Source organism: Petaurus breviceps, unplaced genomic scaffold (assembly GCF_028583685.1).
Source record: "Petaurus breviceps papuanus isolate PSGF00001 unplaced genomic scaffold, PetGlider_PUasm1.0 191, whole genome shotgun sequence".
NCBI classification, from domain to species: Eukaryota; Metazoa; Chordata; class Mammalia; order Diprotodontia; family Petauridae; genus Petaurus; species Petaurus breviceps.
In genome coordinates this window covers 1,535,002-1,559,981 of record NW_027185811.1, presented here as the reverse complement: position 1 = coordinate 1,559,981, position 24,980 = coordinate 1,535,002, and the positions used below count along the sequence as shown (strand labels likewise).

Below are 24,980 nucleotides of genomic sequence, written 5' to 3'. Positions count from 1 at the left end.
GGTGGAGAAAGGTTGAATCTGACAAAAGGGAAGATTAATTTCAAATGACCCCAGTTTACAGATAAATTGAGTTGACTTATCAATCATTTGCCTAGTTTATCCCTGGGTGAAACTGGTAAATGCAACATAGAGACCAACAATTTTGGTGTTTTAGTTTTTCTAAAAATACAGCTTGTTTCCTTTCCCTTCAGTCAGTTCAGGTAATAAAGTTGCTTACATTGTTTTGCTTCTGATTTTAATCAGCACAGTACTTAACACCTAGTAGGTGCTTAAATGATTGTTGAAGTAAATTGGTGCTAAATTAACAGACACAAATGGAAATTGTGAACTAAATTAGACACTGAGCCTGCTGGAAAGCTAAAAATGTTAAGGACACCCTTTAGATAATTAATGATCAGAGAGCACCTTAACACCTTGTCACACTAGAAAGAGTAGTCTGAGCAGCTTATTGGATAGACATAGTTGCCATCAATTTCCCTGATACTTGTACATAACCAAAATTAGATTTTTACCTGTTGGAAAAATGCTTAGGGAGTTCTGAAATTATTGAACTAAACAGTTTATTAGGCATTTACCACGTATAGTAAAGCATTGTACTGGAAATACAAAGCTTAAAAAAACCAGTTCCTGGTAAGAAGGGGTAGGGATACAGATTAGGATAATTTAAGTGCTTTTCTATGGGAATGCTAATACACAGCAAAAACAGACAAGAAAGCTGCTGGGGGAGGTAAAAAAAAAAAAGGCCAGGAAAGTAAACAGCTAAGCCAGGTACAGATACAGGGTATCCCAAAAGTCCTAGTACGGTTCTAAATTTTAATAACTTTAGAAGTATAAATAATACAAATTTAGTCAAAAAATCTGTTTATTTAAATTTACACTATTTCTTGATTTTTGAATGTTTTTAATTTAAATTTTAACAAGACAGGGAGGGTCCCTTGTCATTATGCCTTATGTATTAAACCGTTCTAAGGCCTCTGGATCAATAAAGGAGGTCCTCTTCCAATTGGCTACCTTGGTCACTTGAACTATTGCCATTGGCAAAATGGTGTGTGCATCAAAACCTCAGGATTATAAATGCAGTCCTTCATCACCGAGTAGCAACTGATGAAAGTTTTTGCCAAGTTTGGACATGGACTAGAATAATGTATATATGTAGCACAAGAAGGTTATGTTGAATGTTAATGGGGAATACTTTTAAATGTCTAAAACCTTTCCAATATTTTTACATTGATAGAATCTCTAATTCTGAAGTTATAAGCTTGAAGCATTACTAAGACTTTGGGCATGAAGCTGGCCCAGTGGATAGAGTGCCAGGCCTGACAGCAGGAAGACTCATCTTCATCTGGCCTCAGATACTTTCTATCTGTGTGACCCTGGGCAAGTCTCTGTAAACAGAGATGGAGAAGGAAATGGCAAACCATCCCAGTATCTTTGCCAAGAAACCCAAAATGGGGTCACAAAGAGTCAGACGGACAGAGCAACAAGAAAAGGACTTTGGGATGCTGTGGTGTGTGTGTGTGTGTGTGTGTGTGTGTGTGTGCAAAGTATACAAACATACAAGATAAGTAAATACACAAGTAAAAACAAGGTGTTCTAGGAAGACAGATTTTAAGAAGGAAGAGGACAGAGAAGGGGATCATGAAGGAAGCAGCGCCTGAGTTGAGTCCTACAGGAAGGATCCTAAGGAGTTATGATGAGAGAGTTCCTGTTCCAGGCCGGAAGAACAGCTTGTACAAAGAAAGAAATTGAATTTCAAGTTCATATTAACAATCAGTGGTCCATTTTGTTTGTCACACAGAGTGCATGAAGGACAATAATATAAGATACAATTGGAAAGGTAGGCTGAAAGGATGTTTTTAAATACCACACTAAGGCAACTAGCATTTATTATCAGGAATACAAAGAAGGGTAAAGATTGTCCCTGTTTTACTAGAGTTCACTGTCTAGTGGGGAAGGCAGCAGGCAAACAACTGTACACAGGCCAGACAGACTGCAGCGGTGTCAAACTCAGATCGAGATGGACCCTGGCGAGCTTCCAACATTATCCATGTTATATTCTTAGTCGTCGTGTTCAGCACTTTCCAATACATTTTAGTTGAGTTCAGGTCCCAGTGGGGAGGAAGAGCACCAAGGTTAAGGGCTGGGAGATGCTTCTTGAAGAAGGTGAGACTTTAGCCAACTGACAGAAACCAGAGATGAAGGGAGAAAGAAATCCAGCCATAACAGACAACAGTGAAAATACTGGGAGTCGGGAGAGGGAATATCCAGTGTGTGAAGCAGCAAGGAGAGCAGGGCCACTAGACTGTACAGCATGTGAAGGAGAGTAAGGAGCCTGGAAAGAATGAAGGGGCCAGGTTATGGGCTTTGAAAGTCAAACAGAAGATTTCATATTTGATCCTGGAGGAAATAGGGAGTCAGTGGAGTTTATTGAATAAAAGGGTGATGTGGTCAGACCTGCATTTTAAGAAGGTCACTTTTAGGGGCGGCTAGGTGGTGCAGGGCACTGGCCCTGGAGTCAGGAGAACCTGAGTTCAAATGCGGACTCAGACATTTAACACAAAAGTAGCCTTGTGACCTTGGGCAAGTCACTTAACCCCCAATTGCCCTGCCTTCCGCCCTCCAAAAAGAAAAAAAAAAGGTCACTTTAACAGCTGAATGGAGTACTGAATAGGAGAGATGAGATAGAAAGACCAACCAGGAGGTTGATGATATGGATGGTGTCGTAGACAGGAAATGAGGGGTGTTGGGCTAGAGGAAAAGGGAAGGGAAACCAAGGGGGAAAAGGTTGAGGTGCAGCAGAAGGGGCTGGGGGAGCTGCCTCAGTGACCTGAGCAGTGGCCGAAGCCATAGGAAAGGGGTCATTTAATTGGTCCCTGTTGCCCCTCTGTGGAGGGGCTCTAGCTTCAAGCATCTCACAGTCTTTCCTGAGAACCTTGTTCTGAGAAAGTTCAACAAAAGACATTAAGTAGGCAATTTCTATCCATCTTCCTTCTCTGCAACAGTATGATTCTAACTGCAAGAGAGTTAGACTCTTTTAAAGACTCTTTTGGGATTCTTTTAAAGTCCCCAAAACAGGTCACAATTCATCATCTTTTAGGCTATACGTAGGCCAAACAGTGTTGCAAAAAAATGCCAACTTTTCCTTTTTAAGATCTCCAGAGAAACTAATTTTTTTTCCAATGTTGTAAAAGACAACCCAAAGACAAACTTTTGGGAGCTACAGTCATAGGGCCTGGAAGTCCCTTCCTCCATAAAGGAAGGCTTGAGAGTAAGCCTCGGGGAAAAAAAAAAAAAAAACTGCAAAAAAGTACCTGAAGTTTTCCCAGTTCCTTAGTGCTGAGAGAATTGAAAGAATATGGCTTACACTTCCAGATGGGGCGTTTGTCCTTATCTCCAAAATAACAGAATAGGACCAAAAACCTGAGGTCAGGCTGAGCACAAAACAGTCTCCTAGTTCTCTGACCTAATGGGACCTGAGAGGTCAGGCCCCCCCCCCCAAAAAAAAAAAAAACCACACCAAAAAAAATACAAAACAAAAACAAAAAAAACCTTCCTCTTCCAAGGTACTAGGGAAAGAGAGAGGCTTACGCACCTTCCAGCCCAGGCTGGAGAAAAACTCGAGATTAGCAGTGTTTCCCCATAAAAATGAAGAGGGTACCCACTAAGAGGGTTAAGGTTGCTCTGGAGACCCCAAAATACCAACACACTGGGTCCCGCCGAATGAATTCGACTCAAGTCTTCTCAGCCAAAGAAAAGTAAAATTTATTAAAAGTTCGCTTGCATTAGACACAGTAAGTCTGTGCTAGGTCCTTCTATGGCACTCTCACTATTCTGTGGCATTCTATGGCACTCTCACTCACATGAAGTCAGGATGGGGTCTTATATACAGAAGGTTGTGGGAGGAATCTAGGGGTGGTCTAGGGAAGGAGTTTGGGGAGGGTCTTCAGGAGGAGTCAGATGAGGTCAATGAGTGATTAAGGGTGGGAAGCCACCTGGAGACTACAGACAATGATGGTAGGCTAGGCCAGTTCAAGGGAAGTGGATGAACAAAGGAGGGCTAGGCTAGTAACTAGGCTAGAGTTAGTAGTTAGTAACTAGGTTAGAAGTTTGGGCCCAGCCACAATGTAAGGCTTGTTGCCTCATGCAAATGCCTCATCAAATGAGATGACTTAGTCAGAGTCCAAGGGGGGTTCCCAGAGCCTGTACCTCAAGGAGTCAAGGAGAGCTCAAGGGGGCTCCCAGAGCCCATACCTCATCATTGTGAAAAATCTGTGGGGAAGATGGAACAAAAGGTGAGGATGGACTCCCTTCTTATGAAAACTAAGGTATTATTTTATTAGAAAATCCAATAAAGACAATTCTATGAAGAAAAGCTGAATATCCTTTTGCTGTGATTTAAGGGGTTCAGGGACTCCTCAAGGACTGAAATAATACTAGACAGGGTCATCTGGAATGAATTCGCAGACTCAAGCATTCTCTAAGTCAAGGTGGCAAAGGTTTACTGCAATGCCAATATGGCATGCAGAGCTCCTTAAGGAATTTGCCACTTAACTGGAATAATGCTAAAGTTTATATAGGAAAAGTAGTGGATTCAGATGTGCTAATTAGGTGATAACTTACAACCTTGGTCACAGGCATCATTCCCTATAGGAAACCAAGGGAAGGGAACAGACTTTTGGTCTGTTATATCTATAGCAAGATAGCTTTGAGAATTAATTACTATAGCTTGACCTTTGGATTATATACCATAACTTTGGCAATCAATACAAGATAATTCTGTGGTTACAAGATAGTCCTGTTTTTACAAGAGAATTTCCTCAGATGGGGAAAGATAGTTTGTCTTACTGGGGCCCACTCATGAGTTATTGCTAAGCATAGTGTGCTTGGGCTGGGGAGAAAACTGTCAGGGATAGTGTTTTGAGGCTAGGGAGAAATGTGATCTTGGAAATGGGGTCAAAGCACAAGCACTCAAGCACCCCATCACTTTCACAGCTAGAGAGAAGCTGAAAAGAAATAAAAAGGGGATGAGGAGAAACTTCTTACTCTGTACTGTTGTAACTGTGGTATAATTTTTAGAAAAAAAAATAACAGCTGAAGAGCAGAAGTCATTTATCATTATATTAAGGGTTTGGGTTGACAGGATATAACACTGATCAGAGACAAAATGTAGTTATATACATTTGTAAGTATGTATATAGATTTCAAATCTATTTGTTAATAAATTGCATATATTTAACTATAATACTAATTTAATCGTAGATAAATAAGGGTACTTTGGGGACAGATTTCATTTGTTCATGAATCAATACTAATTGAATTAATTAATTCATTAATTAATATTAAATGAAGTGGGATGGATGCTCAAGCTAACTGATAAACATTGCATTTCTATTCATGAGAAATAAATTATAACAAGAAATTGAATTATAATTAAAAATAAATTACATATAGTATATAAAAATTTCATATATGTGCACAAGTATATATATATACACATGTATGTGTGTGCACACACATCCCACCTAGACAGTTGTGGAACTTGGGAGAATAAAATTAAACACATAGCAATGAGTCAAATGGCACGTGGAGAAGTAAACTAAAGTGTGAGGTCCTGAGAGTCCTTAACCACTACATTTAGGAGTACATTTTAACAACCTGCTACACTGATACAATAAAACACTTTACTGGGAGACTGAAACTCAAATTTCAGAACATAAAGCAGTTTGTGAGGTTGCTGTTAGACATTCTTCATTTCCAGTTCTGCACTGCCCCTCCACCCCAACCAAACCTCCTCTGAATTGTAAACTGAGCCACTTCCAAAGTCAACCCCTCCTACATCTGCCACAACCAATCACTCCTTTCACTAGACCTAGGACCTTTGGACCTTACGAGGTCATGAGATCAAACTTCTGAATCCAGACAAGTTCCCCTGGAAGCTGATATACATTCCCCAACTCAGGAAAAGAAAACAAAGCTGAAAAGGTAGCCAGAGGTTCAGAGGCAGGATTGAGCCTTGTATGGGATCTGCAGTGAGGTGGGAGAGAAGATCACAGCCCATTCCTTCACCCTCTCACAGGGAATCTATTATGCACACTAGTTGCCTCAGAGAAAGTTGGCAGCTGCTGGCTCAGATAGAACTCTTGGCTAGAATTCAGAAAACCTGACCTCAACTGTGGCCCCAGACCCTTAATAGCTGCATAATACCCTGGGCAAATCACTTCACCTCTGTTTGCTTCAGCTTCCTCAACTCTAAAATGGAACTAATAACATCAGGGTTATTGTGATGATCAGACAAGGTAATATTTGCAAAAAGTGCTTAACCCAGTGCTTGGCCCGCAGTGATGCTATGTAGATGCTTTTTTCCCTTACCTTCTTCTACCCAGTTCATCAGAACATCAAAAGCAGAGGCTGAGTTAGTAGCTCTCTCTTCTTTTAACTGATACAGGGGAAGGATGGAAAGGGAGGTGAGACTGAGAAACCACTCTACTGGGTTTGCCATATCATAAAAGCCCAGCACATAGCTGGAAGATAATAATCTTTATTAAATTATAAATTTATTTTTTAAAATTATTAAATTGGGAGCGGGTAGGTGGCACAGTGAGTAAAGTGCCGGCCCCAGAGTCAGGAGGACCCGAGTTCAGTTCCGGCCTCAGACACTTAACATCCACACACAAAAAAAACACTAGCCGTGTAACCTTGGGCAAGTTACTTAACCCCAATTGCCCTCCAAAAGGCAAAAAAAAAATTATTAAATTACCAAATACAATATTATTATATGATGTATAATTTTTATTAAATTATAAATTATTAAAATTATTATTAAATTAAATAATATTTGTATGTAGTATTTTACAATTATTATCTCATTTGATACTTACAATAGTGTGGGATACGAAGACCCTAACCCAAATTGGAGACCTCTCAAAGTGAAGGTAGAAAGATTTATTAGAATCTCGCAAGTGGGCGGTCCAGCATACAGAAGCTAAAGCTGGTTTAAATAAGCAAGGGTTATGAATATTAACATAATTATTACTAATGAGGCTCTAATCTTGTTACATAATACATTAGGTCCATTACATCAGTATATTACAACCTCAGAATACTGGACCCCTCCTTTCAGTCTACCCTTGATACATTCTTATCTGGACTTGAGGGTCCCAAGGCTACTGTCTGTCCCTTGATTGGTCAAATCCACCTGCTGCTGCCAGCTCCTTCCATTCTTCATTATTTTTAGTATTATCTAGGAGTTTTTCTGGGAACCAGGGACTGAGCTTCTTTTCCAAGGTTCTCCCTTATCAGTAGTCTTGTTCAGCAATTCTTGCAGTTCTATAGAAATTTAACTCTTTCATGGTAAGCTGGGTGAGAAGGACTGACTAGAATAGAGCAAATATACAGAAAGATTTCTTAAGTTTCAAAGTCACATAATTTCTAATAAAAAATGAAAACTTAGGCCTAAGGCCTAAGGACTTACTTACTTTAGCAGACAGTCTCTGAGAAACCACATTTTTACCTTTCCCATACAATCCCCTCTTTCTTTTAGCCTACGGTGGTTTCTCACTAAAACAATTTAACATTCTTTCACACTCTTTTTCTTCAAACGTCTTGAGCATGGCCTCACATTGGCTTTCTAAGTCTCTGGTTGGTCCCACTTCATCTTGAGTAATGGCGGATACAGGTTCCCATCTTTTACTCTGTAACACCATCAACCTGACCCCTTCCAGAGGTTTTGTATCTAATCTTATCATCTTAGTGATATGGGGAACAACACTGAGCTTAGTTACAAAACACAAGGAAGTAATAAGAACGTATCATTGCATTGACAACATACAAGGGGGCAGTCCCCTTCATGAGTGCAGATACAGGGATTCAAAAGAAAACAATAACAAACAATTGTCCCTTCCAAAGTCCAAAAGCTTCTTTTCACACTGTTGTCTGGCAGGGGTTACACCATCTGACGGAAGTCCTCTGGTTGTTTTCCATCCATCCATCCTCAGCATCCTCAACATTCCAGGCTCTTTATCTTCTTCCTTCTTCCATTCACTTCCCTACAAAAGGAACCTTAGAACCAATTTAAATTACCCATCCTGAACCCTTATCATTCTTACAAAATTAAAATTGGAGTCTTTGTCAATTGTCATGATCACACATTAAAACTCATTTAAAATATAAGAATTTTTGCATTAATCCATTATTAATTCCCCCACCAGGAGGATAAGATTTCACTAAAGGATTTACATTATACTAACAATTACAACAATTAAAATATTTACTAAGTAGTCCAGAAACTCTTCTCCTTTTAACATTAGCTGATTATGAGAAAGCTGAGACAAGTATGATACTAACTAAATAACAGAATAATATTCCCACAAATCCTTGACCTACTTGTCCTCACATCATTACAAAGAACTAAAGGACCCTGACTTATACAGGAATACCTATGCCAAATCCTAAGCCTAATAGCTTTATCTTATAGTAACTTAAGATGTTCCAGAATCAAGTATTTAATAGATTTGCTGTTGTATTTTCAAAACTTTTGATTATTGAAACTTGCCACCAAGAATAGGGACAAAGCTGTAATGAGGGAACCATTTTCCCCAACTTCAGAATGTCAATTCCAGGCAAAATGTATACCAGGCTGCAGTCTGCATTGAGCCAAGCTCAGGGTCTGCCAGGTGTCACTGGGAGGGTCGAGTCAGGAGAATCCTACCTCAGCTCATGCGGAACAGTCGTTCTCCTGACCTTCCATACCCATACCTCACAGGCCTTCCATATCTGTACCTCATAGGGTCTGGCATCATGGATCGGTGGCTCAGATAGCTTGGATAGCCTTTCTTAATATCCATACCTGGAGGAAGACTCAGAGGAATAGTCAGTTAAGAATCCCATCAAATCTTAAATAACAAGCTCCTACTCAGTTTAAGATATTATAATCTCACATTGGTTAAGGAACATCTCTAAAGTGAGCCTCAAATAGCCTGTATTCATTTCTATATTTATTCTTGATCATAAAAATCAAATATCCCATCAGGTTTATAAATTATTGCTCTAATAGATTTGCATCTACTTCCCAAGATTCCCTGCCTTCCTGTAACTATGCTTAATCTGATCTCACACTAAAATTTCTTTTCTTTCAACTAAAAATGTCTCTGATTTAATCCCAACAATTAATTCAGTCAATTGCATTAATACCCAATTACACTTTGAAATACACTGGACCCTATTAGATATACACAAATGTAACTTTTCTACAGTAAACTTTATAATCCCAATCTCAGTCCATGGGATAATGATTCAATATTGCATTTATATTCTTATTTCCTTTTTTCTCAAATATTATTGAGCTATTAATTATAAAATCAAGTTACAAATCTTTCTGCCTTCCATATTTCTAATCAAACCTTCAATTATCTTCTCAATCCTCTGATCTCTATTACTAACTGTTCTGTACTGGAATCCTAGAGTAAATAAACAAAGAAGTTAATGTCTACCTCACAAACCAATTAATTATGTATCCAATTATTCTCAAAAACATTCTGGAAGAATGTCCTTAAGACAGCAAGACTTCATAATTTGCCTTATGCCTAACTGTAGCAGCAAGCACCCCAGTGTCCCCAGGGTGCCTGCTCACACAGGTTCTTGGATCTGCTTTGTTAAAGGAAAGCAACTCAAAATGGGTTAACAAGCTTACTTTAATCAGTCAGACATACATCGTTTACCTTGTTCAGGAGAAAAGGTCAGCACCCCGAACCTCAAAGTATACAGGCATAATTATCAAGACAGAAACATCAAGTAGACAGATTTCCAAACTGTCCAGCAATTACATCCATACCCAGTCAACATCTGGGTTTCCACATTCTGGGTTTTTCAAAGCTGGGGGACTCTCAACAACAGCTTCCCAGAACTCAGATCAAATCACAGAATACTTCTCAAAGTGAGTCCCAAAACAAAGCTACACATCAGGGCTTATATAGCCTTCTCCTGGCTCAGAGAATGTAACAACCTTATTGACTCACTGGCCAATCAAGAAGCATCTACTGAAAAACAAGCCTCCCACCCCAGTCTCCAGGTGCACTTTAGCCTAGGGGCAGGGAAGATCTTTAAATTTGCATTTCCATTACACTAACTTACCATTGAATTGCCATAAAGATGAAAAATAGGGACCTGATTGGACAAAGCATCCACATGCACTATAGTCCCAAAACCTTCTTACCTTAACATCAATTTACTCTTATTAAGTTGCAATAAACCACAAAGATTTACCAGGACTAATATACATAAGGGATTCCCTTTAACATCTTTCCCTTCACAATTTTTGAACTTGTCCTGGTAAGGCCAATTGTTAGAGATCCTTTTTACTCTTTTGTGCATAGACTTTGCTGCTTCTCAGTAAGTCAAGTTTATTGTTTAGGAACTTCATAACTAAAACAAGCTCGCTTTTCCAGGCAGTTTTACAACATCATACAGTAGCAGGAGGACTGTTTTGAATGAGCAGAACTAGTCAAAATAAAGTTTTCATCCAGTCTCTTCCTTTCCACATACAGCAATCAATTAACAATTTTAGTTTTTAGCATTAAAACAAATTTCCACAGTTTTATCGAATCATTCTGATTATAAACAATTAACTACAGATAATATTCAGTACACTAATGGGCAGACTTCTCTACCTGCTGTCCCTCTCTTCCTGCTTCCTTTGCCAGGACTAATAAGATTGCTTCCCCATCCTGGATTATAAAATTTTCCTTGTCTCTCTCATCTTGTGTCTCCCACCTTGTTCTCAGTCTTTCCCATAAAACTTCTGAAACTACTTCACTATTCTGGAACCCATAAACACTGCTCTAAATCTTAGGGTCTGTTTTTCCCAGCCTTCCTGTCAGGAAACTCACACTGCTTTATTAATACCCTTTTGTTTACTTCCTTGCATATAAGACACTTCACAGATCTGTTGATTGACCATTTCTCTCCCATCAAGCAAAAACCAATACCTTGCTCAATTTCAGTCTTCCCAAACTTAATTAAATTTTCCCTTTCATTGCTTTTGTCTTAGAGTCTTGGGGATTCAACACATCCCTCTTCATAGATTCTATGGACAGGGCGGCATCCTTAACTTTCTTGTCTGCTAATCTGTTCCCCATCATCTCATACCAAAGATCTTACAAAACATTTCTTCACGAGGATATTTCCCTTTTTCAAAAATAGTTTATCCTAATATCATTAACTATTATACAATTCCTAAATTCTCTGGTCATAAAATCTTTCCCAAATAATTAACAAAATTTATACAAGGAGGTTTAACAGGTATTTTCTTCACACAATTACCTTTCATGAGCATACTTTTGTAAATACTTGATTTATGCAATAACTCCAAATAGCTCAGTTAACAATCTTACAAGTTTAAACAATCTTAACTGGAACTTTCTTTTAATACAACTGTTTACCAGTAACAATATCATAAATAAGTATCATGTACCTAAATTTAGACTTTGAAACCAAAATCAAGTGATTACCAATCTGGTGATCTTAAATTTAGTTATTTCCAAATTGCTTTGCACAAAAAAAATCATTCATCCCATTACCATTGGCATAAAATTCACACTTAAAGAAAATTCCACATAAGATTAACAAACACGAAACAATTAATTTTTAGCTTACACAATTTACACTCAGATAGCACTATTGTTTTGTACCAGGCATTGTACCAAGCACATTTACAATTATATCAGTCCCATAAAAATCCCTAGGATGTGGATTCCACCACCATCCCCTTACTGAACAGTATACTAAGGTAAATAAAATTTTTGGGGGGGGAAGGGAGAAGGGGGACATACAGTGAATCACTTTCTTAATGCCTAATAACAATATGTACCTTTTTATCACATAACTATATATTTCTAAGTTCTAATATATTTGGTGCTCAGAAAGGAAATCCACAAATTTATTTCTTTCCTTACTATTCCAATTACTTATTCACATTCATATCTTCCAAAAAGTTTATTATTATTACCCGTTTGTATCCCAAATATAAAAGCTTTAAATGATCAGATTCTATAACATAAAAATCCAATTAAAATGAAATAAACATTATAAAATAGGGTTAACAGAATTGATAAAGTAACATAGCTGGTTTTACACAACTTTTTTCCATCTTTCAGTTTCAACAAAATTCAGATTGAAAACTCCTTTATCTAATACCATTTCTGGCTCACAATGGTCACTCTATTTTTATAGTATAAGAGGATTTTATAATCTAGAGATACCATAACAACACAATGACATTAATTGCATTTCCAAATCATCACATACAAAAATTATTGATAGAAAATTAGCCTTACCAAGTGCAGAGGCTTTTCTCCTCTCCCCACAGTTGCAGAGTCTGGTTGTGGACCCAGGGGTTTGAAAGGAGAGGGGGGGGGGGGTCATCTGCATTCTTAGAGGTGGGGGCTTCAGGGTATTGAGGGGCCCAGGGCTGTTGCCAGTAGGGCCCCTCGATATAGCTTTCAAGTGGGGGAGGGTAACTCAAATTCCCTACTATTCTTTAGCACTCTCTTTCCTTAATCTGATCTGGTGGGAGAGGCATTAACAAAATCTGCTCAAATGTTTTTAGCTGTTCTTTTTACTCCCATAAATTTCACTTATGTGTCCACTCTTTAGAACTTCTTTGAAAGTGAGAGCTTTGAATCTGCCAGTCGAGTGAGTGGGACCCTGGTGTCCCTTCTGTGCCGGAGAGCTCAAAGCTTCACCCCTGAGGTATCTCTTTTACAGATCTATGTATTTTCCTAATTTGCCCCAGTGCCAAATACCATATATCTTTAACATTGAATCAGGAGTGACACTCTTCAAAAAAGACCAGAATGTATTCAGTTGCCTTTCAGTTGCATTCTGATACACAAAGCTTTCCTCTTTTAGATGAAGAGGAAATAGTTAAATGTTCATCTGCTTGCCTCTTTGATCTGAGGGGAGAAGATGCCCTCCCTTTCTTATCGCCTTCTCCTTACTCCACTTGGCCAGAGTGGAATGAAGAGGAAGAGATTTTTCAAACTTTTAAAAATCTTAAAACTTCTGTTCATACCTTCCAATAGCAAATAACTTATACCTGTCTTAACTTCTTACCCATGCTCCTTCCTTTGCTACATGCTTAAACTTTCTTGCTTTAAGATAACCTAGGCACCGATCCCCAGGTGTAGGGGAAAACTGGCCCATCCTTTCTTCCTGCCCTTGAACACACAGAGGCCGTTAATTACACATTCAGACACTTTACACAGAAACACAAAGAACGAATATACAACCCAGTTTCACTTGATCTTTTTTTTATCCTTCCCTTTATATTTTGGTAATTCATCCCAATTCTCTATTAGCCAGCACTTCCTGACATTGCTCCGAATTTTTGGGGCCTGGACTGCATTTTCCCTATATTCCGAATTATCTCAACAGGGGTCACCCACCTGCCAGCAGTCACCAGATAGCGTTCTTAAAGAGTCCTTTCCCCTGGGGTCATTTGCAGTCCGATTCACCACACATAATTTCAAGTGAGAGGCTCTTCCTCTGGGGTCTCCCTTGACCCAGCCAATTGGCCCCCAGACTCTTGAGTGCTTACCTTCCGGCTACAGGCGCATAGGTTCTCCTGACTGAGAGCTCAATCACAACCTCTGCACACTGAGCTTTGGATCCATTACTTTCATCTTCTCCTTCACTGAGGTTCTTCGCTTTGGGCACTTTGCTCGGTGAGGAGGAGAAACTGAGTCATGTGATCCTGGAACACAAGCCCCCAACTGCGTGGGTTACAGAGACCCTAACCCAAATTGACTACTCAGAGACCTCTCAAAGCGAAGGTAGAAAGATTTATTAGAATCTCGCAAGAAGTGGGCAGTCCAGCATACAGAAGCTAAAGCTGGGTTAAATAAGCAAGGGTTATGAATATTAACATAATTATTACTAATGAGGCTCTAATCTTGTTACATAATACATTAGGTCCATTACGTCAGTGTATTACAACCTCAGAATACTGGACTTCTCCTTTCAGTCTACCCTTGATACATTCTTATCTGGACTTGAGGGTCCCAAGGCTACTGTCTGTCCCTTGATTGGTCAAATCCACCTGCTGCTGCCAGCTCCTTCCATTCTTCATTATTTTTAGTATTATCTAGGAGTTTTTCTGGGAACCAGGGACTGAGCTTCTTTTTTTTTTTTTTTTAAAGCAATCGGGTTTAAGTAACTTGCTCAAGGTTACACGGCCAGTTATTTCTGGGTGTGGTGCTAAGTATCTGAGCCCGGATTTGATCCAGGTCATCCTGACACTGAGCCACCTGGCCGCCCCTGGGGACTGAGCTTCTTTTCCAAGGTTACTGCCTGTTCTCCATTATCAGTAGTCTTGTTCAGCAATTCTTGCAGTTCTATAGAAATGTGACTCTTTCATGGTAAGCTGGGTGAGAAGGACTAACTAGAATAGAGCAACTATACAGAAAAATTTCTAAAGTTTCAAAGTCACATAATTTCTAATAAAAAATGAAAACTTAGGCCTAAGACCTAAGGACTTACTTACTTTAGCAGACAGTCTCTGAGAAACCACATTTTTACTTTCCCATACACAATGACCCTGGGAGGGAGGTGCTGTTATTTTATAAATGAGGAAACTGAGGCAAACAGAAGTGATTTACCCCAGTGTCACAGAGGAGCTATAAGTGACTCAGAGTAGATTGAAACTCAGTTCTTCCCGACTCCAGGCCCACCACTTTATCCATTGCATTACCTACCTGCCCCTAGCATTCACATGATCAGTGACAACCAGGATGGGCAGCTGCAAGCATGCTTCATGGAGGAGATGACCTCTGCTATACATAGTATGTTGTTCTTCTCATTTTATAGATGTGGAAACTGAGTGCTAAAGAGGGGAAGCAATTTTCCTAGAGTGATATATTTAGTTAATAATTAAACTGCAAACAAAAACCTAAATAGAAAAAACAATTAAGATGGGAAATAATTAAAATTCAGTCTACTGATTTTTTTTTCTTTTTGGAGGGGGGAAAGGAAGGCAATTGGGGTTAAGTGAGCTGCCCAAGGTCACACAGCTAGTAAGTGTGTCAAGTATCTGAGGTCGGATTTGAACTCAGGTGCTCCTGTCCCTAGGGCTGGTGCTCTATTCACTGCGTCACTTAACTGCCCCAAGTCTACTGACTTTTGGTCTGGATAGTCTTGCCTACTATATAGCTGGAATGCTACAACTTTCATACATTGCTTTCCATTTTATTGGGTTATATTAAAGTTGTTGTTATTGTTCAGTTGTGTTCAATTCTTTGTAGATCCATTTGGGGCTTTCTTGGTAAAGATACTGAAGATACCATCTGCTTTGGGGATGCACCCTAAGGGATACAAGACCTTTCCTTCTGACTTGCAGCTGAAACCTCTCCATTTCCTCCTTTTGAATTCGAGCTCCTTGAAAGTATCTGACTTTTCTATTTGTATTGCTTAGCACAATGCTTTACATGTAATAAGCACTTCATTCATTCAGTAAAGACCAAGATTCTTAGCCTCTTGCATGATCATTTCCATAGGACTCTGAGGTACAGCATGAAGAAAGAGCAGTTTGAATCCAAGATCTGACATTAGTTGTGTGACATTGTATAAATCACTGGCACAGAAATGAGCATAATAACTCTAAGTATTTACCTCATGTCATGATTAGGGCTTAGAACCTGGGAGACCTGAATTCAAATTTGGCCTCAGACACTAGCTGTGTAACCCTGGGCAACCTTTGTCTCCCTAAATTTGCTCATCTATAAAATGGGGGGTAATAATCAAACCTACCTCCTAGGGTTGTTGTGGGGATCAAATAAAATGTAATTGTAAGGCATTTAGCACAATGCCTGGCACATAGTGTGCTGTATAAATGTTAGCTATTAGATGTTGTCTCTGACTGTGTCTGTGTTGGTTCTTCGTGGTAAACTACTACTAATGAATATGGCGGTGATCATATGACAGGTCACATATTCAAAGGATTTCCCACTGTTATTAGTACCGTATTATCACAATTGTTTTTAAAATTGAGATTTTGCTAGAAATATAATGAAATCCTAAGTACCCTGGGGGCTGAGGCATGTGGGCAAAGGAAAGATGGAACTTGTACTCTCTTCCTGCTTCCACTACCCACAGTCTAAAGTTTGTAATCAGAACCCAATTCAATAGAAAAAAAAGTTGAAAATATCCAACAGGAAAGGTCAGCCTGTGGATTTCATTTGTTGATGCTCTCTACCCTTTATAGCAAAGGAAACTGGAAAATCACTGAACAAGGCAGTAATAAAGCTGACATTTACATAGTGCTGTATGATTTTAAATGCCCTTTATATGTACTGTCTCACTGAATCCTTAATAGATATTGCAGGCAGAAAATCACATTTGCATTGGCAGGGCAAGGTATGAATAAAAGGAGAAGCTCTAACCAGGGGTGAGGAACCACATGAGGCCTCAAGGCTGAAGGTTCACCACCCCTGCATCTAGAACAATGGTCTTTAAACTTTTTTGATTGCTTACTTACTATCTCAGTAAAAAAATGTTGAGCATACATCATATGCGTATATTTGTTAAATTATATAAATGATAGCAATATATTGTGCACATTATAAAATATACAAAAACAGGTATTAAAAATGAAAAATAAAAAACCTTTAAAATAATTTATTAAATATAAGAAAACATTGCTTTTGCTAAAAATTTTTATTAAAATGTTTTTAGTGAGAGCAATGTGACAGGACACTTAACATTTTTTAACATCTTGGTTTAACATTTTATAATCAAAGGGTTTGGTTCTAAGGTTGGTTTATTTTGATGTTTGATTTGAATGGCTGTCACAGTGCATTGCACATAACAGATGCCTAATAAATGCTTCTTCCCCTCCTTTTCTTTCCTCTTCTATACCTAATTGCTACTAGGCAGATTTCCAGTTTTCCCAGCAGTCAAACAGTAAATCTTCCTTAGACACTATGCTACTGTGTTCATAGTGTTTTGCTTCTGTATATTGTGTATCTAATCTGTTTCACTAACCGACTTGTTCTTTAACTAGTACAAAATCTTCTTTCTAAAAAACTATATTTTATTAATTTTAACATGCATTTCTAAAAATTTTGAGGTTATTTTTTCTCTCCAGTCTTTCCTGAATCCATTGAGAAGACAATATATCACTATACATGTGAAATCATGCAAAACATATTAGCCATGTTGCAGAAAAACAAACAAGAAAAATTGTTTTGGATCATTGTTTTGATTAGAGTAGTTGTTAAGTCTAATTCATCAATGATCATCATAATATTGATGTTACTGTATATACTGTATACAATGTATACCGCATACAATGTTCTCTTGGTTCTGTTCACTTCATTTTATATCAGCTCATACACGACTTCCTAGGTTTTTCTGAAATTATCCCCCTTTTCCTTTCTTATAGCACAATGGTATTCCATTACAATCACGTATCACAACTTGTTCAGCCATTCCCCAATTGATGGGTATTCCCTCAGTTTCCAAATCTTTGCCATCACCAAAAGAACTGCTATAAATATTTTTGTACATATGGGACCTTTTCCTTTTTCTTTGGCCTCTTTAGGATATAGACCTAATAGTGGTATGTAAACCAGGGAAATAGACTAATAATCTGAATGAATACTGATGCAAAAATTTTCAAAAGGTGGGTGCAATTTGATATCCCTTCAGGCATAGTTCCAAATTTTTCTCCAAAATGGTGGGATCAGTTCACCATAAAAAATGCAGTTTTTCAGTCATTCAGTCACCTTTGACCGACCACAAATGGGGTTTTCTTGGCAAAAATGCTAGAATACTTTGCCATTTCCTTCTCCAGTAGATTGAGGCAAAGGTTAAGTGATTTGTCCACTGTTACACAGCTAGGGAGTGTCTTCTTCCTGATTCTATCCACTCAGCCACCTAGCTGCCTCCCAACAAGGCATTAATGGGGGTGGCCAGGTAGCACAGCAAGTAAGAGCACCTGCCCCAGTGTCGGGATGAGAATCCCGGCTCAGATACTTAGCACCACACCCAGAAATAACTGGCCATCTAACCTTGAGCAAGTAACTTAACCCCAATTGCTTAAAAAAAAAACCTAATGCATTAATGAACATGTTTTCCCACATCCCCTCTAACATTTGTCATCTTCCTTTTCTGAAATGTTAGCCAATTTGCATTTCTCTAATTATTAGTGATTTAGAGAATTTTATGTGACTGACAGCTTTGATTTCTTCTTCTGAAAAGTGCCTTTGACCATTTATGTGACCAAGGATTTATGTGGCAAAGGATTGTGATCAATCCTTTGACCATTTATCAACTGGAGAATAGTTCTTAGTTTTATAAATTTGGCTCATTTCTCTATATTTAAGAAATAGGCATTTATCAGAGAAACTGGCTATAAAAATGTTTTCCCACTTTCCTACTTATAAATTTGGCTGCATTGGTTTTGTGCAAAACCTTTTTATTTCACGCAATTAAAATAATTTGTTTTACCTCCATGATTTGTCTCGTTTAATCATAAACTCTTCCCTCATCCATACATATGATAGGTAAATTTTTTGATACTCCCCTAATTGATTTATGATATCACTTTTTAATGATAAATCATGTACCCATATTGACTTTATCTTGGTACAGTGTGAGATGATCTATGCCAAGTTTCTGCCAAACTGGCTTCCAGTTTTCCTAGCAATCTTTGTTCTTGTCCCCCAAGCTTGAATCTTTGAGTACTATTTTGTAGGCACAGTTTGAGATCTGGTATATCTTCCCCTACCTTTCCAATAAGATCAGAGGTAAAGCAAGGATGCCTATTATCACGATTATTAAGCATTGTACTAGAAATGCTAAGTATTGTAATAATAGAAGAAAAAGAAATGGAAGGAATTAGAACAGGCAATGAGGAAACAAAGTATCATGTTTTGCAAATGATATGAGGATATACTTGTAGAATCCCAGATAATCAACTAAAAAACTTCCCTTCAAATTTTGATTCTAAGAAACGAAGTTGGGTTCATAAACCATACTTAATTGAAATGACGTCAGTCATCTGTCATTAAAAATTCAAAAAGAATTTTCGGGGTTATCTAGCAACACAGGTTTAAAACTTGAGTTTCCTAAAAAATTAAATTAATCATGACTTGGGATTAAGTCAGAATTTCCAACAATTTCTGAAATGGTCCTAAACTTATTTCTACCATTGGTACTAAAAAAAAAAAAAGTTTAAGATGCTCTACATCCTCCAGTATCAAATATTCCACCAAGATTTAATTCTTTATGTAAAAATAAGCACACTCATCTCATTAGCATGCAAATTTTTCATCTTTAAAAAATGGTAAAACTACATGTATCCCAAAGAATTGTTTTAAATTCAATTTCTTTATGATTTATTATAAGTAAATGTTTGATTTGTAGACTTATTTTATGTACCTATATACTCTCGGTCGCGTAAAAATGTGTCTAAAAAGGGGTCGCGAGTAAGGAAAGTTTAAGAAGCGCCGCTCTGAGGCCTCTGAGTCAGTAAGGCCTGGGTTGGGCTCACGCTTTTAAAAAGCTGCAGAATCCAGTGCTGATGCGAATTCTTAGCGGGAGTTCCCAACGCTAAAGAAATCACAGGCCGATTTTTAAAAGAAAAGATTAAGTTATGGGAGTGGGTGTGGGGGAGGGGTGGGTTACGGGCAGGAAGCGCCGCCGGGCAGAGCTCGGCTCAAGCAGAGGAGCACCAGGCGCAGGCAGAAGGGGTAGGTACTTGGAGGATGGGGTTGGGATGGCTGGACGGATGCGGAGGTCAAGCACAGAGCCCGAAGGCCACAGCCAAGAACTAGGAAACCGCGAAGAAAGGCAGGCCCCCACCTCCGTCCCGCCCCGCCTTCCTGTGGAATCTCCTTCGGATTCAAGTGCGTTCCCACAGCCCGACGCCCGACGTCGCCAGGGCATGCGGGCGGCGCGGTGACGTCGGATAGCGCGGTGACGTCGAACGGCGGCTCGCACGGGGAAAGAATTTTGTCCCCTCCCCCCTCCTCCCGGCTCCCCCAGCCTCGGGCACCGAGCTGACTATGCCGCCGACGTCGGCGGCCCGAAGCGCGCTGGCGACGTTGACGGCCGGGGCTTAGCCCGGCGGCCACCGCGGCGGCGGCCCCTCCCCGCTCCGAGTCCGCGCTGCCTCCGTCCGGAGGGAGGCCGCCGGCGGGGAGAGGAGGACGAGTGGACCGGCCCGGGCAGCCGGGGGGGAGGGACGGACGGAAGGCGAGCGCTAGAGAGCCCCGGGCTCGGAACTTGATTCTCGGAGGAGGGGAAGTTCCCGCCCAGGGAGCCCGAGCGGCGACGTCGGGAGTGGCCTCAGGTGAGTGACCCAGGCGGGGGAGGGCCGGGCCCGGCTAGGGGAGCCGCCTGCGCGTGCCCCGGCGGGCTGGGGGGACGTGGGCGCCGAAGCGGGCGGAGCCCCGGGGGAGGGAGACGCTGGGGGCCGTGGAGCGTGGGTGACCCCTCCCCGCGCGGTGGGCTGGGCTGGGCTGGCCTCCCCTCCACCCCCACTCACACCGGCGGAGCGCCGAGCCCTCCCTCCGGCCATGGGGCAACAGCTGACCCCGAGGATCAGCCCTCTCCCCTGACTGCTCCCGAAGCGCTAGGATGTAGCGCTTTAAGGCTTTTTCAAAGCGCTTTAGAAATAGTATTGCATCCGCCCTCACTGCGAGCCGAGGGTGGAGGTCGGGGCTGTTATTATATCCTTTTTACACCGGAGGAAACTGAGACAAACCAGGGTGAATTATAAGAGTTATAAGGGACTGGCCCAGGCTCACACGGCTAGGATGGAGGCTAAATTTGAAGTCTGGATGGATTTGAACTCTGGTTCCCCCTTCCCCCACCTCGCCACCTAACGGCCCATTCCAGTTACCCATCTGCTTTTCCTCGTGGTGGTGGCCAGTATTTTATTTATACGTGTGTGCACACACACGTGTGCATACTTATATGCACACATATGTATATATACATACATGTACATATAGATTCACACACGTATTATGTAGATATAAATAGCTAGTATTTATGATAGTAGCACTTTTAAGGTTTGCAAAGCACTTCACCCTTTTTATCGCATTTGATAACTCAGTGCAGCCCATTCTTAGGGCCCTTTGTGATCTGTGTGGCTTTTATAATGCCCCATTTTACAGATGAGGAAAGCGAGAGAAGTTGGTTGTCTTGCCTGGAATCACAGAGCCCCGGAGGCAGGATTCACATGCACCTCCCCCTTATGTTCCCTAAGTGGGAGCTTAGCCCAAGGTGCCTGGCTGCCCGAACCCCGCAGTGCCGTGTTGCCATTATACAAAATTAAAGATGATGATGACTGCTGATGCTAAATAATAAATAACCTGAGATGCTGTCTCTTTGAGGGTAATGACTGAAATGCCCCTAAAAGCTAATGCATCTGTGATCTCATCCGCGGAGATTCACCCACCCATTATGCAGATCAGATGGAAATCAAAACCGGAAGAGGCCCACACCATGGGAACTTTGTCCTTGGCCCCTCCATAAATTCTCCAGTTAGAGTTCTTCTCCCCTGGGACCCTAGGTGGGGGAGTTTTCCCCCAAGTTCTGATCTTGCAGGGATGCTAATAAATCCCTATAGAGGAGTCTGTAAACAAAGGTTTGCTGACCTCATTGTCCCAGCTAGTGTAGTAATGATGTGATATTTCGCAGTCATATGATGCATTTCCTGCCAACTAGCTGGAGGGGTGTGCCTGTCACACTACACTGGAGCACTGGATTTGAGGTCATTGTTTTTCTGTTAGTTCTAATTCTTACTAATCACTTGAGCAAATCTGGGGAGTTGGTGCGGATGACCTGTAAGTTTCCTTTCAGGTTTAAAGCCATGCTTTTTAATTTTTTATTTTTTACAGGGCTTCCCACAATTTATATATGTTATAGTTCTAAAATACGAACTATTTTCAACATGTTTGCATTATTCAGTACTTCTCTTCACTTGCTTAACAATAATTAATACTTGTGTTAACCAAAAATGTTAGGTTTTTATGTCATATTTTGGGGAACTTCAGTTTTTTTCGTAATTGTTTTATGGTACATGATTTGATCAATAGCACAAAAATAAACACCTAAAATAACAATGGGTGTGATGAGCACAAAATAGTACTTAATAAAATGTTGGGTTTGACACTCAGTGAAACCCCATTATTTTACTTGTACTTGCAGGTTCACAAAACTGTATCACACGTTACATTTTATAGAAGGGGAAACTGAGGCTCTGACTAGCAACAAACATTTATTAAGTATCTCTGATGTGCCAGGCACTATCTTAGGTCCTGAGGACATAAAGACAAAAACACAAAACTGCTTACTTTCTAGGGGTTTACATTCAATGGGTAGATTACATACATATGAATTTATAGAGAGTAAATGCAAAAGGTGTTTTTGGTGTGTCACTGAAAGATTAAGTGGTTTACCTGCAATAGCATTCTTAACTTATTCCTTCAGTTGCCTCAGGCTTATAACAATTCAGAAGAATCTATACAAGTGATCCTTACCACCATTTATCCAGCTATATAGCCAAATTGAGTGCTTCTTCTTATTTGTGAAAAAAGTCTTATGTTTGAGTTCAGGACTTGACCAGTATGTTATATGAGGGTTGTTGCTCTGGAATAGAAGTTCCCAAACTTATTTGGCCTACCACCCACTTTAAAAAAAAATTACTCAGTGCCCCCCTGGAAATGTACTTTTTTTGTACCTCTTTAACAATTTTTCTTGAAATTTATGTCATCTCAAAAAAATATAAAATATATATTTAAAATGACACATTTTAAATTTAATAACTTATTTTAAATTTGTGAGATTTTTCCTGCATTGAAATTTTGATGATGCAATATTGGGTCATGTAATCATATAGTATCAAATTGTAAACAAGTCATTATATGCACATATTCCTGCTGATGCATGCTGGACTTCCCAACAGTATGACACAGCTTGACTGTGAACACTTGCTTGTTAAGACCTGTTGTTGAGCTTGACCACTGATCGGTTATAACTTGCATTTTGTGTGTTTATATTTGGAAAATAATATAATCACTATGACTTTAGCTCTGTTACACTACAGATGAAACACGTTCAAACAATTTTTTCAGAATTTTCTTACCTTTACTTATGCTTCCACCACCCCCTTATTTTTATTTAATGCTCCCCTGGATTGTTTCAGCACCCCCTAGAGGGTGTATCACCCACTTTGGGAACCTCTTCGAATCTAGAAGTTTCTTCTTTTGTGTAGAGAGCATTGTGAAATTGTCAGCTCTGCCACATTATTTGTGATTATTTCATTCTGGGCCAGTCACTTAACTGCTGGATGCCTTGGGCAGCTCTGTATGACTCATATACCTAGAAGGTATTCTGGGCATTTTGTAGAGAAGTTCCTCACTGGGGAATTATACCCAGATAAAAAGAAAGAAAAAAAACTGCAAACACATCTCTGCTCAGCTATTTCCAAAGTAGACTCTGCTTAATTTGCTATCTTTTAGGTAATTTATAAACATTAGTAACTATGTGAGATTAGAAAATGACTCCTAGTTGTCTTTTTATATCTTTCTGTGATCTAGAATCATATGATTTTTAGTTCTAGAAGGGATGTTAGGATCACTTAGTCCAGTAATGTCACTTTGCAGATAAAGAAATCCAGTGCTGAATAATCCATTAAAAGATTCAGGGTTTGCACAGACTCATTCTTGATCTTGGAAGGGTCTGACCTTAAAGAAGCTTCTTTGGCTTGTTAATAATGCTTGCAATCTCTAAAACTTAGGTATCTTGTATCTAGACAGAGCTTCCCCAAAATTGGGTAGCAGAGCTCTCACACAGAGGTAGTCAGTGTAAAATATAGGTACCTGGTTGGAAATAGTTTTTTATTTCTCCATCACAGAAAATGCATACTACGCTAAGGACTCCTAGGAACATATAGAGAAATGTAAAAAGAGCCTATTAAATACCCTTTGTGGGACTGCTGAACAAATATGTCCCATTTATCTTGTACCTATACTTCCTGAGCATCTCCTGTAGAGTTGGTGAGATCATGGTATGGCTTTAGTCTTCTAGGTATAGGATTTAATATTGGTCACCCTAGTCTCTTCTGAGAAGCATGCTTTTAAGGAAATACTGTCAGACTCATGGATATCAACTTGTCAAGATTATCAGATAAACTTGAGACAGGGTAACCCATCTCCCAGTCTGGGGAAACATCTTACTATTTGCTGGCTTTCACTCAGAAAAGGAAACACAAAAATGGAAGACTGTAGGAATTGGGAGATCTAGGTACTCTGTCTCAAGCATACCTTGGCAAGCAAGTCTTCCATTGCCATGTTTCTTCTGTAAGTCACCATTATTGCAGTGATGATGATGATGGACTGGGTGGGCTGGCAGAGAAAAAAGCCCTCTGCTCACTTCTTCATGATCTAGCCCTCTGCATATGTTTGCTGTCCATCCTTTCATAAGAAGTTTCTCTTGATGTTTTTTATGTTTCCACAGAGCACATATAAAGGCAGGCAATTATTTCAATGTCTCCCCACCTACTTTTGATTCCTAGTTCGTGGAAATTTTTTACTTAATATAGCAGCCATTCTATTCCTTATAGCTATTCATCAGGCTGGATAGTCTTGTAAGAGTTTCTCAGCATGCTTTAATTATGGCACTTTGTGTTTGTTCTGCCCAGTGTGCTTGTGGTTACCCCCCCTTCAACTTGCCATTAGTGTCTCTTCCTCTTTTCCTTTCTCCAGTTCCTTTCTTCCTCCCTATCCACCTCCCTCCCTCCTTCCCTCCTATCTCACCTGGGATGGAAGTATAGCATCTGCTTATGGGCCTGATTTCATTGCTGATCATCATGAAAACTTTATTTTGTTTCTGAATTGGGTGGGTTCTCCATCACTTGGAATCTGGTGATCGCCCCACTCTCAGGGCCTCACCATATTGAGGCAGGACTTAGTGGGGAT

The 24,980-nt window shown here is 39.8% G+C and overlaps 1 protein-coding gene and 1 long non-coding RNA gene across 7 annotated transcripts in view; one reads left to right on the top strand and one right to left on the bottom strand.

The window, feature by feature from the left end:
- Window positions 1-6,784: 6,784 nt before the first annotated feature.
- LOC138164639 (uncharacterized) lies at window positions 6,785-19,965 on the bottom strand. The gene is made up of 3 exons (XR_011169143.1): window positions 19,855-19,965; window positions 13,592-13,747; window positions 6,785-7,373 (listed from the first exon to the last, which is right to left on the bottom strand). It is a non-coding gene; the product is annotated as an uncharacterized lncRNA (long non-coding RNA).
- A 112-nt stretch (window positions 19,966-20,077) lies between these two features.
- The window catches only part of ATF1 (activating transcription factor 1), a 37,627-nt gene continuing 32,724 nt past the window's right edge, over window positions 20,078-24,980 (top strand). For 2 of the 6 annotated variants that reach the window (XM_069092559.1, XM_069092554.1), the window contains exon 1: window positions 20,121-20,344. The gene's annotated coding sequence lies outside the window, so the exon portion shown is untranslated. Of the gene's footprint in view, window positions 20,096-20,115; window positions 20,345-24,980 lie in introns of those variants that run through there. The other 4 variants (XM_069092555.1, XM_069092556.1, XM_069092560.1 and 1 more) reach the window with 4 other exon arrangements.